At 47.4% G+C, this 19,264-nt stretch overlaps 1 protein-coding gene and 1 long non-coding RNA gene across 2 annotated transcripts in view; one reads left to right on the forward strand and one right to left on the reverse strand.

Annotated features, from left to right (window-relative positions):
* Positions 1 to 3,219, forward strand: part of LOC132344204 (uncharacterized) — a 63,866-nt gene extending 60,647 nt beyond the window's left edge. The window contains exons 2-3 of the long non-coding RNA XR_009493364.1: positions 186 to 266; positions 2,266 to 3,219. This is a non-coding gene — a long non-coding RNA (uncharacterized lncRNA). The remainder of the gene's footprint in view (positions 1 to 185; positions 267 to 2,265) is intronic.
* FADS1 (fatty acid desaturase 1) overlaps positions 1 to 19,264 on the reverse strand; it is a 107,183-nt gene that overhangs the window by 74,520 nt on the left and 13,399 nt on the right. The window lies entirely within an intron of this gene.

The following is a 19,264-nucleotide window of genomic DNA, read 5'->3' on the forward strand; positions in this document are numbered from 1 at the left end:
CATGCATGCACGAGTCAGGTTGGGGGGATACTGTCCATGGAGATGGGGCAAAAGTTGTGACAATGTCGTGAAAGGTAGGACAATGTCTTGAAAGAGGACATTGCAGGGTGTGGGTGTTGCTAACATAACATTGCTGGTGCTGGAAAAAGCATGGTGATCCAGCCTCCTCTTCCTTCCCTGTCCAGTTCTGGGGACACTTTCACTGGAACAGACAGAAGAGGAATCACTTTCCTATCAGCTTATCGACCAGGTCTCCTGGGGAGGAGGTAAGAATTTGTAATTTATCTCTTAGGTTAATTATCAATAGGCTTTGTGATTGACCAGAAGGGTGATCTCTCCCAGGGTCATTCTAAAACCATGTACCTCAAATTGGGACTTGAACTCAGCCAAAACGCTGACTGAGACTTGAACCTATGCAGCCAGGACTTGAATCTAGCCCAAATCCATGGTCTTCCAAATGAAATCACACACCTGGTTTCAGGACTTAATGAAGCTCTGGTTCTTGATGTCTCATTGCAGAAAGAATTCAGAGAGAGACAAAATGGTGGGTAAGAAGTGGATATATTTAAATAGAAACACATTCCACAGACAGAGTGTGGGCCATCTCAGAAGGTGATAGAGCTCTGAAATAGGGTGATGTTCATTTTAATGGACTGAGACTTTCATAAACTAAAGAGTGGGAGAATAATTCCAACTATTTTAGGGAAGGGGTGGAGATTTCCAGGAACTGGGTCACCTCTCACTTTTTAGCCTTTGATGGTCAGCCTTGGAACTGTCATGGTGCCTGTGAGTGTGCCATTTACCTTGCTGATGTGTTACAGTGAGTGTGCCCTGAGGATCAAGGTCTAGTCCAAGTTGACTTGTCTGCCATCTTGGACCCATTTGATTCTAATCCGTTTATGTCGTGTCCTTGGTTATGTCCTTCTTTCAAAGGGTTTGTCCTGCTCTCCTCCCTCCTGTTTCAACTCAGGCCCTATCCCCCAGAGAATATTGCTTTAGCCTCTTCTTCAGTCACCTGCCCACGTGAATCCTTAATAGCAGTGCTGGGCTTGAGTGTGGGCGGGTGGCCCAGAGGGAGACAGTCTTCCAGTGTGTGTTCACACCAGCCTGCTTCTTACAGCCTGGTGGTCGCCTGTTCCACGCGTTCACTCGCTCAATAATCAATGAAGCCTATGATACACCAGGCACTCTGAGAGGGGGGACACACACAGTAGGGGGGGCCAAAGGACCTGGTCCCTGCTCTCAGGAAGCTTCCAGTCTAGTGGGAAGAAAAGCAATAACCCAGTCAATGAAGTGTGACAGCTGCTATGAAGGAAACAGGGTGGTCGAGGCTAAGGGGCAATGCGGGGGTGGTGATGGTGTGCAGGGGAGGTGGGCGAGAATCCCACTGAGCTATGACTTGGGCCAGACATGGGTGGGGAGAGAGGAGGAACACTTGGGGAAAGAACTTGACTTTTCAAAACCAGCAAGCAGGCTTGAAGTGGGGCATTTGGACAACTCTAAGTGCAATGGGAAAGGTCTCAAGCAGGCGGGTGAAAGGACTGGGGTGTATTTTAAGGTGGTTGAAGTTGAGTGGAGCAGGGAGGGGTCGGAGGCTCTGCTGGGGAGCCAGAGGGAGTCTGGAGATGCTGCAGCTACAGACAGGCTCTCCATGGGGCAGGATTCTGGGGAGAGCGTGGGAGCAGGGAAGAGTTCCCCATTCAGCTAATGCGTCTGGAACGTCCTGCTGGAAGCTGACATTAGAGCAGGGACTTCGCTTGTGAAAGACAACCAGCTTGCGCCAGACCTCCTAAATCTTCTCCTGCAGTGCCCTGAGGGTGACCTGGCGGCTTCTTACAATGCAAGAAATCTCGAGGCCTCTGCGAGCCAGAGTGGCTGGTAGATGAATCAAAGCTTTGCATGAGGCCTTTGCAAAGGCTTTGCTCAAGTGTGGGGGACATGGGAACAGCTTGGGAAGGCTCCTGGGATGGCCCTGTTTGCAGGGTGCTCAGGAGTCTGGGGTTTCTCGTTACGAATAGTGGGACCTGGGTGTGAGTAGATCTGAGTGGAGTCCACAGCTCACTGCATCTGTCTACATGACGGCAGGACTTTGGACCCTCCAGGTTAGTATGTGCAAACCCTTTTTTAATTCTCATGCCCCTAAGGATCCGTTTTAGACAGTTATCCCCAAATCATATCCCATCTAGAAAGTTTAATACATAGATGACTGTCCACTTATTGTTTGTATATCTATGTTTATTTTTGTTTGTCTTTTAACTTTTTTAGGTTGGAGAATAACTGATTAACAATGTTGTGATGGTTTCAGGCGAACAGGAAAGGGACCTAACCAAATATATACAGGTAGCCATTCTCCCACAGACTTCCCTCCCATCCAGACTGCCATAGAGTATTGAGCAGAGTTCCCTGTGCTTGTCTATCTGTGTTTATATATAGAAAGAGTAAGATTTTTTTCAGCCCCCAAGAAGGCAAATTTGGTCTCCTTGGCAGTGATCCTGCCCCGCTGAAATCAAAGCCTCTTCACTTATTACAGGACCAGAGAGAGTAGCTCCTGTGACTCTCTGACCTGCCCACTCTGGCTTCTTGAAAGAACTTGCCTGGTCACCACCCAGTGTTGCAGAAGACCTTGTGCTTCCCAAGGTCACCTTCCCATGCTCCCAAAGTAGCTGGACCTGATGGCCCCAAAGGGTGCTGATGTCTCATGGAAAGGAGGTGCATGCTTCACTGCTTTTCATCCCTCTGTATCCCCTGGCCGGTGGCTGCATGGCCACCTTAAATCCCAGAGAGATCCCATGAAAACATCCTTCAGGGAATTCCCTGGTAGTCCAGTGATTAAGACTTTGTGCTCGCAATGTGGGGGGCACCCGTTCAATCCCTGGTTGGGAAACAGGGTCCCATATGCCACGAGATGCAGCCAAAAAAAATTGTTCAACCAAGTGAGCCCAGGTTGAGCAAGACACCCCCAGTTACGTGTCTGCCCTCAAGCCTCCCCAGAGCCCTTTCACTGACTCATCAGTAAAAGCAGCAGTACAGTACCAGCCGCAGCCAAGTCCCAGTCAGGCTCAGCTGGTCTGCACAGTCAGCCCTTATGGTTCTGACAGTGTTCCGTCTTACAGGTAAGAAACCAGAGACCGGACAGGTCCTGCTGGAAGCAAGGTCATAGAGTGATGACTGCAAGGCTTCCTTTCCTTGTTCTGCACCGGACGAGCAGGGAGCCTCCCCTAAGAGCCTCTACCCAGGAGAACTGGGGAACCGGTCATGTGCCCCGAGTCTCTCCGGAGCCTCACCAGCCATGATTTGGTTTGCTGCCTGTCCATGCCCCGGCATTTAGAAATGCTTGGGCTTCCCTGGTGGCTCTGTGGTAAAGAACCTGCCTGCCAGTGTAGGAAATGCAGGAGACTTTGGGTCCGATCTCTGGGTCCGGACAATCCCCTGAGAAGGAAATGGCAAACTGCTCCAGTATTCTTGCTTGGGAAATCCCATGGATGAAGGTACCTGGTGGGCTACAGTTCACGGAGTTGCAAAAGAGGCAGAAACAACTTAGCAACTAAACAAGAACAGCAACAATTTATAGATGTTTATAGCAATTTGATGGAAGAATTTTGTGCCTACTATCTCTAATTCAGGAACTTCCCTGGTGGCTCAGATGATAAAGCGTCTGCCTGCAATGCAGGGGACCTGGGTTCAATCCCTGGGTTGGGAAGATCCCCTGGAGAAGGAAGTGGCAACCCACTCCACTACTCTTGCCTGAAAATTCCATGGATGGAGGAGCCTGGTAGGCCACAGTCCATGGGGTCGCAAAGAGTCAGACACGACTGACTGACTTCACTCACTCCTCTCTAATTCTAAAGCATTCTCCTCCTGGATACTGGGTGTCTTGGCTTTCATTACTCTAATGATTCATTTTTATTGTATTTTATGAAAGCATAGATCTGTGATGGATTAGAAATTAGTTTTGGAACGCTGGTCCTTCACCATCAATAGTTGGATGTGTGCCTCCCACCTCCCACACACAGCATGGAAGGTCTTTGACCTCAGGATTAAAGAAAAATCAATACGTGGTTGATTGGCTGAGCTAACAGTGGACAGAGCTCAAAGGTCTTTCTTTCAGCCCTGGGCAGACACAACCTTGGCAACATAAAGCTTGACTCCCGGGTGCTTCTCATCTACCGAGCCCTGCCCCAGGGGAATGGCTCCATAAGTCCATGGGATGTACAGTGAGTGGCTGCAAGCACCTTCGCTGGGGGCTCTTCTGATCAGAGATTTGGTGGAGCAGTTGGGATCTTGCGTTCTCAGTCGCTTCAGTCGTGTTCGACTCTTTGCGACCCCAGGTAGCCCCCACGTAGCCCGCCAGGCTCCTCTGTTCATGAGATTCTCCAGACAAGAATACTGGAGTGGGGTGCCATTTCCTTCTCCAGCTGAGATCTTAAAGATCATTTAACCTCTCCTCTCATCGTACCAATGGGGGATCCAGACCGTAAATGGGGCTGACATTTGTTTTCTTATTTCCATTGTCTGGAAGGGTCCCTGTCACAGAATACGCTAAGAGCCAGAGTCCGGGTCTGATCTGGGGTCCAAGTTCCCACACTGGTGGCCTGGTTCTGCTGTCTGGGTAAGGTGTCCTCCCTGCATCTCCGCGGGGCCAGTTCAGGGGGGAAGATGGACACAGAGTGGGGAGGATGAGGGACAGACTGGAAGAGCTCTCACCACCTGTGATCTCCATGTTGTGGTGACCCTCGGGACCAGCTGGGGCCCCACACCCCAGAGGCACACACTCCCAGCCCAGGGTGCAGGGGCTGTGGGCTCAGGGGCTGCCCCACCACTGACAAGTGTCCCTGAGCCGCCCCGCCTCTGTCCTCCCTGCTCCATCCTCAGAACACAAAAGGGCTGTGCTTCCCCTGCACCCTCAAGTCCTGCACACCTGTCTCTCCTGGCCGCCCCACAGGGAGGGCAATTCCAGGAAAGGGAGTTTGCCTTAGCTAAGGCGAACACTTCAAAGTCCCACCACACCTAGAAATGCCAAATGAAAGAAAGAAGTGACTTGTCCAGGGGCACATAGCAGGCAACTCAAAGGCCATGCAGGAATGTGTCCTAGCAGAGAGCAGGGCTCTCCCCTCTACCACACTCACTTTTGAAGGGGGCCCTGGCTGCCCAGCCCAGCACTGGGGCCAGAGGCTGACACGACTGAGCGACTAACCCACCCGCAAGGCCGGGGGTGGGTGATGGCAGTCTGTCCAGGAGAGGAGCAGGGACCAGGAAGACTGAAGGTCACGCATGGCCCTGCTAGGGGAACACAGAGTGCTTCCCTGGGCTGCAGGGCAGGATGAAGGGAAACTGAGCGACTGAACTGAACTGAAGCCTCTCAGAGTAAGTCACTCAGAAGCTGAACTGTGAGGCCATCTATCAAACCTGACAGCAGTCGTGGGAAGAGAGCCCTGGAGAACACTAGCAGCATTTCTGCCCAGTTCTGCTCGCCTCTTTGGCAAGGAGCCCTTGGATTAGAAGCCAAATATCTAAATTGTAGTACTGATTCAGCAATCTCCCAATTATATTATTAATGATGCTGAATTGCCTCGAACTTTATCAGTTCAGTTCAGTTGCTCAGTCCTTTCCTACTCTTTGCGATCCCATGAATCACAGCACGCCAGGCTTCCTTGTCCATCACCAACTCCCGGAGTTCACTCAGACTCACGTCCATCGAGTCGGTGATGCCATCCAGCCATCTCATCCTCTGTCGTCCCCTTCTCCTCTTGCCCGCAATCCCTCCCAGCATCAGAGTCTTCTCCAATGAGTCAACTCTTCGCATGAGGTGGCCAAAGTACTGGAGTTTCAGCTTTAGCATCATTCCTTCCAAAGAAATCCCAGGGCTGATCTCCTTCAGAATGGACTGGTTGGATCTCCTTGCAGTCCAAGGGACTCTCAAGAGTCTTCTCCAACACCACAGTTCAAAAGCATCAATTCTTCGGTGCTTGGTCTTCTTCACAGTCCAACTCTCACATCCATACATGACCACAGAGAAAACCATAGCCTTGACTAGACGGACCTTTGTTGGCAAAGTAATGTCTCTGCTTTTCAATATGCTGTCTAGGTTGGTCATAACTTTCCTTCCAAGGAGTAAGCGTCTTTTAATTTCATGGCTGCAGTCACCATCTGTAGTGATTTTGGAGCCCAAAAATATAAAGTCTGACACTGTTTCCACTGTTTCCCCATCTATTTGCCATGAAGTGATAGGACCGGATGCCATGATCTTTGTTTTCTGAATGTTGAGCTTTAAGCCAACTTTTTCACTCTCCACTTTCACTTTCAATCAAGAGGCTTTTTAGTTCCTCTTCACTTTCTGCCATAAGGGTGGTATCATCTGCATATATGAGGTTATTGATATTTCTCCCGGCAATCTTGATTCCAGCTTGTGTTTCTTCCAGTCTAGCGTCTCTCATGATGTACTCTGCATAGAAGTTAAATAAACAGGGTGACAATATACAGCCTTGACGTATTCCCTTTCCTATTTGGAACCAGTCTGTTGTTCCATGTGCAGTTCTAACTGTTGCTTCCTGACCTGCATACAGATTTCTCAAGAGGCAGATCAGGTGGTCTGGTATTCCCATCTCTTTCAGAATTTTCTACAGTTTATTGTGATCCACACAGTCAAAGGCTTTGGCATAGTCAATAAAGCAGACATAGATGTTTTTCTGGAACTCTCTTGCTTTTTTGATGATCCAGCAGATGTTGGAAATTTGATCTCTTGTTCCTCTGCCTTTTCTAAAACCAGCTTGAACATCAGGAAGTTCACGGTTCACGTATTGCTGAAGCCTGAACTTGGAGAATTTTGAGCATTAGTTGACTAGTGTGTGAGATGAGTGCAATTGTGCAGTAGTTTGAGCATTCTTTGGCATTGCCTTTCTTTGGGATTGGAATGAAAACTGACCTTTTCTAGTCCTGTGGCCACTGCTGAGTTTTCCAAATTTGCTGGTATATTGAGTAAAGCACTTTCACAGCATCATCTTTCAGGATTTGAAATAGCTCAACTGGAATTCCATCACCTCCCTAGCTTTGTTCGTAGTGATGCTTTCTAAGGCCCACTTGACTTCACATTCCAGGATGTCTGGCTCTAGGTCAGTGATCACACCATTGTGATTATCTGGGTTGTGAAGATCTTTTTTGTACAGTTCTTCTGTGTATTCTTGCCACCTCTTCTGATATCCTCTGCTTCTGTTAGGTCCATACCATTTCTGTCCTTTATTGAGCCCATCTTTGCATGAAAAGCCGGGGCACTGAAGCGCGGGTGGCTGCGACCGGCGCACTAAAGTGCCTCCGAGAAGAGCTACCCCACGTCCGAGGTCAGGGGCAGAAGCCGGGAGGACCCCATGACCAAAGGGCGGCGGCCAAGAGGAGTTACCCCACGTCCGAGGTCAGGGGCAGTGGCCAAGAGTGCCAGGCTGCAACGGCGCGGGAACGGCCAAGAAGAGCTACCCAAGTCCGAGGTCAGGGGTGGCGGCCGAGAGGAGCTACCCAAGACCGAGGTCAGGGGCAGCGGCTGGGAGGAGCTACCCAAGACCATGCCAGTGGCAGCTGCCAGGAGGAGCTACCGCACGTCCGAGGCCAGGGGTGGCGGCCGGGAGGACCAACCCCACGTCCAACGAGCGGTGGCTGCGAGGGCACAGAAGGGCCTAGAGGAGCTATCCCACGTTGAAGGTCAGGAAGGGCAGTGGTGAGGAGATACCCCTTGTCCAAGGTAAGGAGCAACCGCTGCGCTTTGTTGGAGCAGCCATGAAGAGATATCCCACACCCAAGGTAAGAGAAACCCAAGTAAGACGTAGGTGTTGCAAGAGGGCATCAGAGGGCAGACACACTAAAACCATACTCAAAACTAGTCAATTAATCACACTAGGACCACAGCCTTGTCTAACTCAATGAAACTAAGCCATGCCTGTGGGGCAACCCAAGATGGGCGGGTCATGGTGGAGAGATCTGACAGAATGTGGTCCACTGGAGAAGGGAATGGCAAACCACTTCAGTATTCTTGCCTTGAGAACCCCATGAACAGTATGAAAAGGCAAAATGATAGGATACTGAAAGAGGAACTCCCCAGGTCAGTAGGTGCCCAATATGCTACTGGAGATCAGTGGAGAAATAACTCCAGAAAGAATGAAGGGATGGAGCCAAAGCAAAAACAATACCCAGCTGTGGATGTGACTGGTGATAGAAGCAAGGTCCAATGCTGTAAAGAGCAATATTGCACAGGAACCTGGAATGTCAGGTCCATGAATCAAGGCAAATTGGAAGTGGTCAAACAAGAGATGGCAAGAGTGAATGTTGACATTCTAGGAGTCAGCGAACTAAAATGGACTGGAATGGGTGAATTTAACTCAGAAGACCATGATATCTACTCCTGTGGGCAGGAATCCCTCAGAAGAAATGGAGTAGCCATCATGGTCAACAAAAGAGTCTGAAATGCAGTACTTGGATGCAATCTCAAAAACGACAAAATGATCTCTGTTCATTGCCAAGGCAAACCATTCAATATCACAGTAATCCAAGTCTATGCCCCAACCAGTAATGCTGAAGAAGCTGAAGTTGAACGGTTCTATGAACACCTACAAGACCTTTTAGAACTAACACCCAAAAAAGATATCCTTTTCATTATAGGGACTGGAATGCAAAAGTAGGAAGTCAAGAAACACCTGGAGTAACAGGCAAATTTGGCCTTGGAATACGGAATGAAGCAGGGCAAAGACTAATAGAGTTTTGCCAAGAAAATACACTGGTCATAGCAAACACCCTCTTCCAACAACACAAGAGAAGACTCTACACATGGACATCCCCAGATGGTCAACACCGAAATCAGATTGATTATATTCTTCACAGCCAAAGATGGAGAAGCTGTATACAGTCAGCAAAAACAAGACCAGGAGCTGACTGTGGCTCAGATCATGAACTCATTATTACCAAATTCAGACTTAAATTGAAGAAAGTAGGGAAAACCACTAGACCATTCAGGTATGACCTAAATCAAATCCCTTATGATTATACAGTGGAAGTGAGAAATAGATGTAAGGGCCTAGATCTGATAGATAGAGTGACTGATGAACTATGGAATGGGGTTCGTGACATTGTACAGGAGACAGGGATCAAGACCATCCCCATGGAAAAGAAATGCGAAAAAGCAAAGTGGCTGTCTGGGGAGGCCTTACTAATAGCTGTGAAAGAAGAGAAGCGAAAAGCAAAGGAGAAAAGAAAGGATATAAGCATCTAAATGCAGAGTTCCAAAGAATAGCAAGAAGAGATAAGAAAGCCTTCTTCAGTGATCAGTGCAAAGAAATAGAGGAAAACAACAGAACGGGGAAGACTAGAGATCTCTTCAAGAAAATTAGAGATACCAAGGGAACATTTCATGCAAAGATGGGCTCCAAACTTATAGAGAGGTGTAAACATTCTATCTATACCTTGTGACTCAGCTGGTAAAGAATCCAGCTGAGCAAGGTGGGAGACTTGGGTTCGATCCCTGAGTTGGGAAGATCCCCTGGAGAAGGGAAAAACTACCCACTCCGGTATTCTGGCCTGGAGGATTCTATGGTCTAAGTCCATGGGGTCTCAAAGAGTCAGAGACGAGTGAGTGACTTTCACTTCACTTCACATACATAGATATGCTTCAGTATCATTTCATCAGCATCTGTAACAATTCAAAGTGCTTTTCTATTCATTGATTGCAGCCCCCGGAAGCGAGCACTGTGTGTATGTATCTTTGTTTTTTGTTTGCTGCTGTTTAGTCACCAAGTTGTGTCTGCCTTTTTGTGACCCCGTGGACTGCTCACACCAGTCTCCTCTGTCCTTCACTATCTCCCAGAGTTTGCTCAGATTCCTGTCCATTGAAGTCGTTGATGCTGTTTAACCATGTCATCCTCTGACACCCCCTTACCCTTTGGTCTTCAGTCTTTCCCAGCATCAGGGTCTTTTCCAATGAATTGGATCTTTATATCAGGTGGCCAAAGTATTGGTATTCCAGTTTCAGCATCAGTCCTTCCAATGAGTAGTCAGGTTGATTTCCTTTTAAGATTGTCTGGTTTGATCTCCTTGCTGTCCAAGGGACTCTCAAGAACCTTCTCCAACACCACAGTTCGAAAGCATCCAACTTTCACATCCATACATGACTACTGGAAAAACCATAGCTTTGACTATACAGACCTTTGTCTGCTGCTTCTTAGTAGGCTATCTAGGTTTGTCAAATCTCTGTTTTTGCAAATGGGAAAGCCAAGCATCCAAAAGGTTAATCAATTGCTAGTTTGGAAAGAACTTATACTTTGCAATTAGACCTAATGTTCAAATCCCAGTTACGTGAATTACAACTTCACAGAGCTCCAATTTCTGCAACTGTAAAATGGGGCCAGTAAAGGCATGTTCAGTTCTCAGGACTTTCCCTTCCTTAGGTTACTCCATGTTTGGGCACAAGCGAGTACTGGTGTTGGCTGGAGACTAGCCTGCCAGGACCTGTAAGTCCCAGCAGATTGAAGCCTATGAACCCTGGGTCTCTACAAGGTGAGAAGAGAGGACATAGATGTGGCCAAGGGAAAGGCAGGAGGAACCTTCAGGATCCAGGCTCTGAGACCCTCTGGAGCTCTGAGACCCCATCAGCCTCCTGTTCAAACACACATGTATGTTTTGTCATGTTGGATGAGGTCTTGCCATGTAAATCTGTCATGTTTGCTGTCCATAACTAGATCACCGATGAAGGAGCTGTGATCTTTGAGTCAGAACTTGAGCTTCCAGTCTTTCTTTTTTCCACTAGTTTGCCACACAGCCTTGGTTCAAAGCCTTCAGGCTTGCTGGGCCTTAGCCATCTTGGTGACCTAAAGAGGTTGTCCTAGCTGTAAAAACTATGACATTCTGGAATGAGCAAATGCACTTGAACTTAGTAAACTTGGCAGCGAACCCAAGGTCCCCAGAGCAGCTCTTCTTCCCAGGAGGGCTGCTCCTTCCACTGACTTTGGCCACCTTGTTCCTGTTGAGCCTGGTATGAGTGGGCCCTTGATCAACAGCTGTGGCATGAATGAATGAATGGGTTTTGTTTTTACCATTTAGCATTTAGACACTACTCTTACTGAGGAGGACAATTTGGTGGAAAGTGCTTGGGCTACAGAAGCAGCCATAGTCCAACTCTGCTTTTAAGCTTGTAAGCTGTGGACCCTGGGCAAGCTACTTAACCTCTCTGAGCCTTAGTGTCCTTATTAGTCCTTGTAGGATTGTTATGAGGCTTCATATGGGTAATGGATTTAAAGAATTTAACATAGTGTTTGGTGCATAGGAAATGCTCAGGAAACGTTCCTTATCAGTCCTGACAGTCAAAGAAACAGTGGCAAGAGCACACAAGCCCCAGAACAACTGAGATGAAATGGTAGAAATGGCAATAATCGTAAGTCCCTTACACTGTGTGTATTTCATCATAGATGGTCAAGTGTTAGTTTTGCTGTATTTGTCTGATCGTATCTTCAGAATCCTGTGAGGTAGGGTTTACCTCCATTTTTCAGAAGGGACAGGCTCAGAGGAATAAAGTGACCTACCTGGTCAAGGAGGGTCACACAGACAGAGGGGATCAGAGCTTGGACTAGACTCTGGGCCTTGTAATACCCATATTCTCTGGGGTCTGGCCCATGGTCCACGTCAGTGTCCTTCCCTGACCTGGATGCTCTGTGAAAATGCATTATAATCACATCTGACGTTAGAATGAGAAATAAGAATACTGGATTCCCAAGTATTCTAGACTGAGCATCACCCATTCATTCTTACACCAGTTCCCCACCAGATAGTCACCCTTGTTTGGTTTTTTAAAAAATATATTTATTTTCTTTTTAGCTGCTCTGGGTCTTCTTTGTTGCTGCAAGTGGGCTTTCTGTCATTCTGGTGAGCAGGGGCTACCCTCTAGTTGCGGTGCTTGGGCTTCTCACCGCGGTGGCTTCCCTTGTCTCGGAGCACAGGCTCTAGAGCACATGCTCAGTACTTGTGGCGCACAGGCTTAGTTGCCCTGCAGCAGTGATATTTTCCTGGCCTGGATCGAACCCATGTTCTCTGCCTTGGCAGGTGGATTCTTGTCCACTGGACCACCAGGGTAGTCCAGCCTTGTTTTTATATACATTATGTTCGGTCTCCTCTTCACATCTCCAGGAAGCTCCTCCTATTTTGATATTCTAGAATTTCTAAAAAAACTTTTCATCTTGTATTGTAATATAGCTGATTGACAATATTGTGATAGTTTCAGGCGCACAGCAAAGTGATCCATCCATACATACACATGTATCCTCCCCCAAACTCCCCTCCCATCCAGGCTGCCACACAGCATTGAGCAGAGTTCCCTGTGGTACACAGTAGAACCTGGTTGTTTATCCATTCGATATACAATAGTTTGTGTCTGCTGATCCCAAACTCCCAACCCAACCCTCCCCCACACCCTGTGCCCCCTTGGTAACCGCAAGTCTGTTCTCTGTCTATGAGTCTGTTTCTGTTTTGTAGATAAGTTTATTTGTGTCATATTTTAGATTCTACATATAAGTGATATCTAATGGTATCTATCTTTTCCTTTTCCTCTCTTTTAACAGAGCATCCAAAGGGTTAATCAATTGTTAGTTTGGAAAGAGCTTGTACTTTATAATTAGACCTAAAGGTCAAATCCCACTTATGTGAATTACTTAACTTCATTGAGTTCTGATTCCCCCAACTGTAAAATGGGGACAGTAAGGGCATGTTCAGTTGTCAGGATGTTCCCTCCAAAGGTCACCCCATGTTCGGGCACAAGTATGTGAGTCAGCTGTCTGGCAAACCAAAGACTATGAGTGGGGATGGTAGCTGGAGACTAGCTTGCCAGGGCCTGTAAGTCCCAGCAGATTGGAGCCTATGAACCCTGGGTCTCTACAAGGTGAGAAGACAGGACAGAGATGTGACCAAGGGCGAGGCAGGAGGAACCTTCAGGATACAGGCTCTGAGACCCTTTGGAGCTCTGAGACCCCATCAGCCTCCTGCTCAAACACACATACATGTTTTGTTGTGTTGGATGAAGTCTTGCCATGTGAATCTGTCTTGTTTGCTGTCCATAACTAGATCGCTGATGAAAGAGCTTTGATCTTTCAGAAAACCTGAGCTTCCAGTCTTCCTATTTTCCACTAGTTTGCCACACAGCCTTGGTTCAAGGCCTTCAGGCTTGCTGGGCCTTAGCCGTCTTGGTGATCGAATGAGGCTCTCCCAGCTCTAAAAACTGTGACATTCTGAAATGACCAAATGTAGGAGCTTCCCTGGAAGACTCTACTCTCCTGATCCAGAGGACCCAGGTGGGATCCCTGGTCAGGGAACTGGATCCTACATGCTGCAAAAAAGAGTTCACTTGCCAAAACTAAAAATCTCATGTGCCATAACTAAGATCTCGCACATCCAAATAAATATTGGGGAAAAAACGGTTCTTTCCTGGAAAATAAAGAAATGACCAAATGTACTTGAAGTTAGCAAACTTGGCCACAGGCCCAAGGTTCCCAGAGCAGCTCTTCCTCCCACGAGGACTGCTCTATCCACTGACTTTGGCCACCTTGTTTCTGTTGAGCCTGGTGTGAGTGGGCACTCGATCAACAGCTGTTGCATGAATGAATGACTGAATGGTTTTAGGTTTTACCCTTTAGCGTTTAGACACTCACCAAGGAGTGCATGATGGGAAGGGCATGGGCTACAGAATCAGATATATTTTCCATCCCTGCTTGTGGAATCTTCGGCAAGCTACTTAACCTCTCTGAGCCTTAGTGTCCTTAGTCGTCCTTGTAGGACTGCTATGAAGAGTAAAACAAATCCTGGGTTTAAATAATTTAGCAGAGCTTTGTGCATAGGAAATGTTCAAGAAATGTTCCTTATTGGTCCTGACAGTCAAAGAAACAAACAGTGGCAAAAGCAGGCAAGCTCCAGCACCACTGAGATGAAACAGTAGAAAGAACAAGAATCATAAGTCCCTTATATCGTGTATATTACTTCATAGATGGTCAAGTGTTTTTAGTTTTTATTGTATTTGTCTGATTATATCTTCATGATCCTGTGAGGCAGGTATTACCTACATTTAACAGATGAAGAGACAGGCTCAGAGGGATAAAGTGACCTGGTCAAGGAGGGTCACACAGCCAACAGGGGCCTGAGCTTGCGCTAGAATCTGGGCTTTGTAATATGGGTATTCTCTGGGGTCTGATCCATGGCTCATGTCACTGTCCTTCCCTAACTCCGATGCTCTGTAAAAATGCATGTTTATATCTGATGTTAGAATGAGCAGTAAGGATACTAGATTCCCAGGTATTCTAGACTGAGCATCACCCCTTCGTTCTTACCCTGGTTCCCCACCAGGTAGAGTCACCCTTGTTTTTTTATATATATATATATATATATATATATATATATATATATTGTGTTCGATCTCCTCTTTAGGTCTCCAGGAGGCTCCTCCTATTTTGGTTCTTATTCCAGGACTCAGTGCTTCCCCCTAGCCGAAACTTTATTATTTTTTGTTCATCCTCTTTCAATCTGCAGGCTAACAAGAAGCAGCTTTTTTGCAGTAAGACACCCACCTCCTTAGTCATTAGTTGGCCTCATGATCAGAATGACAGAGGATGTTTCTACTATGATTTGGCACAGAGATAGGTCATTTCCCCTCATCACTGATGACATCCTGTATTTTTTTAGCCTTTTGAGCTGGAGGTCTGGGCAAGAACAACATCTTCAGGAAACATTACTGCCATTTATGTCCTTTCCTTCCTTGCCTCATCCCTGGCTGATTCACTGGGTAGGGCATTGTGAAACCATGGAAAGTGTTTGGGCATAAGTCCCAGTAAGAGCCAGGCTGAGCCAAAGGGCACTGCAGCAGTACATCAGTAGCTGGGGGTTTTGGAGGACCTTCAATGAGAGCAGCAGCAGCGGCATCAGAACAAGAGGGGCTGATGGGAAACAGTGATGGAGGTAGAATCTGTCGAACACAACCTTTTTGTTTTAGTCTTTTGGCTGTGCCTTAGGGTATGTGGGATCTTAGTTCCTTGACTAGGGATCCAACCTGAACCCCTTGCATTGGCACCAGGGAGTGGAGTCTTAACTACCGAACCACCAGGGAGATCCCCAATAACAACTTTTTTGCAAGAGTGGGAAGCAAGAGAAGTGAAAGTCACTCTAGAATTCTGATGGAATGACAGGAAGAGGAGTGGTACCATTAATAGAAATGGATGTGTTCAAAGGAAGGGCTTTGGGAACGGAAGAGGACAAATTCAGCTCTATACCAGAAACAGTGAAGGTTAGACCTGAGTACGCCCAGGAAACACACCTGGGCAGGCCTGTCTCTGGACTCAGGGAGGTTACCTGGGGTAGTGGGATGGTTAGTTTTGCATGCCTCAGGAGTTACATGGACATAGATTTGAGAGGTGGAGTCACCCTAGATGTGGTGCTTGAAAATACTGAGTCAAGGGCCAATAACATTTAGTGGGGAGGAAGAGCAAGAGAAATAAACAGAAGAGATAAAAGAAGGGGTGGCTCAGTAGTAGAATCAGGACCACGTCTTGTCCAAGAGCCAAGGGACATGGCCTGGCGGGAGGGAGGGGATGTCAGCCTGCCAGATGCCTCTCAGAAGGCCGAGAAGGGGTGACCACACTCGCTGGTGACTTTTCAGATCAGATTCCAGAAGCCTTGGTGGGGGCAGACTCTGTTTAGTATCTGCTGGTTGAAGGTCTGTCATCTTCCTGAGCATAGGAGTCCTCTTCTGCAAAGATGGAGTCAAAGTAGCTACCTTAGGAGTGAGGAGGAGGAGGAGGAAGGCACTGGACTAAGGGCTTTTGTGCACTTGAGAGCCCTTTGCATGCCCTAACCTGATAGAGGTCATTGATGCTTTTGAACTGTGGTGTTGGAGAAGACTCTTGAGAGTCCCTTGGACTGCAAGAAGATCCAACCAGTCCATCCTAAAGGAGATCAGTCCTGAATATTCATTGGAAGGACTGATGCTGAAGTTGAAGCACAATACTTTGGCCACCTGATGTGAAGAACTGACTCATTTGAAAAGACCCTGATGCTGGGCAAGATTGAAGGCAGGAGGAGAAGGGGAGGACAGAGGACGAGGTGGTCGGATGGCATCACCGACTTGATGGACATGAGTTTGAGTAAGCTTCAGGAGTTGGTGCTGGACAGGGAAGCCTGGCATGCTGCCATCCATGGGGTCGCAAAGAGTTGGACATGACTGAGCGACTGAACTGAACTGAACATGCTAGACAGATAGGAGGGATGGTTACCACCACTCTCAGAATTGGAGAAGATTATAGCAATCTGAGAAATGAATAGGAGACAGAAAGTAGACCCAGAAAGGGTCTGTGGTTCACCAAATTCAACAATTAATGGCCTGTGAAGGAGCAGTGGTGGCTTGAAAAAAAGATGACTGTGAAGACTTTTTAAAGAGTGAGGTGACTTGGCCATATTTATTAACCAAAGGAGGGAAGAGACAAAAGTGGCCAGAAAGAGCTTTTGGCTTGGGCCAGCTGGTCCTCTGCCTGTAAGGTGCTCCATGTCACATCACATTCCCTGTCACTGCCCAGGCCTGACCTCTTTGGCTGTCTTTGACTTTCACCCTCCCTCTGATTAACCAGTCTCTTTGCTAACAGAAGCAGAAGATATTAAGAAGAGATGGCAAGAATACACAGAAGAACTGTACAAAAAAGATCTTCACGACCCAGATAATCACAATGGTATGATCACTGACCTAGAGCCAGACATCCTGGAACGTGAAGTCAAGTGGGTCTTAGAGAGCATCACTACGAACAAAGCTAGTGGAGGTGATGGAATTCCAGTTGAACTATTCCAAATCCTGAAAGATGATGCTGTGAAAGTGCTGCACTCAATATGCCAGCAAATTTGGAAAACTCAGCAGTGGCCACAGGACTAGAAAAGGTCAGTTTTCATTCCAATCCCAAAGAAAGGCAATGCCAAAGAATGCTCAAACTACTGCACAGTTGCACTCATCTCACACGCTAGTCAAGTAATGCTCAAAATTCTCCAAGCCAGGCTTCAGCAATATGTGAACCGTGAACTTCCTGATGTTCAAGCTGGTTTTAGAAAAGGCAGAGGAACCAGAGATCAAATTGCCAACATCTGCTGGATCATCGAAAAAGCAAGAGTTCCAAGAAAACATCTATTTCTGCTTTATTGACCATGCCAAAGCCTTTGACTGTGTGGATCACAATAAACTGTGGAAAATTCTGAAAGATATGGGGAATACCAGACCACCTGACCTGCCTCTTGAGAAATCTGTATGCAGGTCAGGAAGCAACAGTTAGAACTGGACATGGAACAACAGACTGGTTCCAAATAGGAAAAGGAGTTCGTCAAGGCTGTATATTGTCACCCTGTTTATTTAACTTCTATGCAGAGTACATCATGAGAAACACTGGACTGGAAGAAACACAAGCTGGAATCAAGATTGCCGGGAGAAATATCAATCACCTCATATATGCAGATGACACCACCCTTATGGCAGAAAGTGAAGAGGAACTCAAAGGCCTCTTGATGAAAGTGAAAGTGGAGAGTGAAAAAGTTGGCTTAAAGCTCAACATTCAGAAAACGAAGATCATGGCATTTGGTCCCACCACTTCATGGGAAATAGATGGGGAAACAGTGGAAACAGTGTCAGACTTTATTTTTCTGGGCTCCAAAATCACTACAGATGGTGACTGCAGCCATGAAATTAAAAGACGCTTACTCCTTGGAAGGAAAGTTATGACCAACCTAGATAGCATATTGAAAAGCAGAGACATTACTTTGCCAACAAAGGTCTGTCTAGTCAAGGCTATGGTTTTCTCTGTGGTCATGTATGGATGTGAGAGTTGGACTGTGAAGAAGACCGAGCACCGAAGAATTGATGCTTTTGAACTGTGGTGTTGGAGAAGACTCTTGAGAGTCCCTTGGACTGCAAGGAGATCCAACCAGTCCATTCTGAAGGAGATCAGCCCTGGGATTTCTTTGGAAGGAATGATGCTAAAGCTGAAGCTCCAGTACTTTGGCCACCTCATGCGAAAAGTTGACTCATTGGAGAAGACTCTGATGCTGGGAGGGATTGAGGGCAGGAGGAGAAGGGGATGACAGAGGATGAGATGGCTGGATGGCATCACCGACTCGATGGACGGGAGTCTGAGTGAACTCCGGGAGTTGGTAATGGACAGGGAGGCCTGGCGTGCTGCGATTCATGGGGTTGCAAAGAGTGGGACACGACTGAGCGACTGATCTGATCTGATCTGATTGCTACCTGGACTCCGCCAGTCTGCTGCAGACTTCAGAGACTCCTGGTGAGGACAAGACGGAAAACCTCACTCACCAGTTCTGTGGGGACTGGTGTCATGGGCTCCATCCTTCCAGGCTCTGTCTTCCTGGGTAACCACCCCACTCTGCCCACCCTTTGACCCACTTGGCTGGCTGAGACGACCTCAGCTCCAAGCCACCCATGCTGGTCTGTTCGTCCCTGATAAAGTGCAAAGGTCACAAAGAGTTCCTCACAAGATCCCCAGGAGCTGTGGTCCTTGGTACTGCTGCGTGCCAGGGTAGGGTTCTGTGGGGCAGGAGCCATGGCAAGCTCATCCCTCTCCGAAATCACCCTAATTCCTCAAGGACCCTGTAGTCAGTTGGAAAACTGGGGATTTTCTCTAAGGGGACAGTCTCACCAGTCCATCCAAGTAGTGAGAGTAATGAATAATAGAGCAGGAGGAGGTAGGTAGGGCAAGGAAATGATGCCGCAGACTTCAGCCTTCTAAAATTCCCCCTTAGGGGAGTTCCCTAGTGGCCCCAAGGTTAGGACTCAGCGCTTTTGAAACTGTGCAACTCCGGTTGGGACTTCAACCCACAGTCTTTTAATTGCGATCACACTTCATTTCAGGACTTAGTGAAGCTCAGACTCTTGATGTCTCATCACAGAAAGAATTCAGTGAAAAAGTGATAGGTAAGATGTGGATTTATTCAGAGAGCATAGAGAGAAACACACACCACAGACAGAGTGAGGGTCATCTCAGAAGGTGTATGGGTTGTCAATTTTTATAGGGGTGGGTAATTTCATAACCTAATGACTGGGAAGCTTCGCTGGTAGCTCAGCTGGTAAAGAATCTGCCTGCAATGCAGGAGACCTAAGTTCTATCCCTGGGTTGGGAAGATCCCCTCCAGAAGGGAACGGCTATTTCCAACTGTTTTGAGTATGGGATGGAGATTTCCAGGAATTGGGCCACCTCTCCCTTTCTGACCTCTT

This window comes from Bos taurus, chromosome 29 (assembly GCF_002263795.3).
Source record: "Bos taurus isolate L1 Dominette 01449 registration number 42190680 breed Hereford chromosome 29, ARS-UCD2.0, whole genome shotgun sequence".
Classification (NCBI taxonomy): domain Eukaryota; kingdom Metazoa; phylum Chordata; class Mammalia; order Artiodactyla; family Bovidae; genus Bos; species Bos taurus.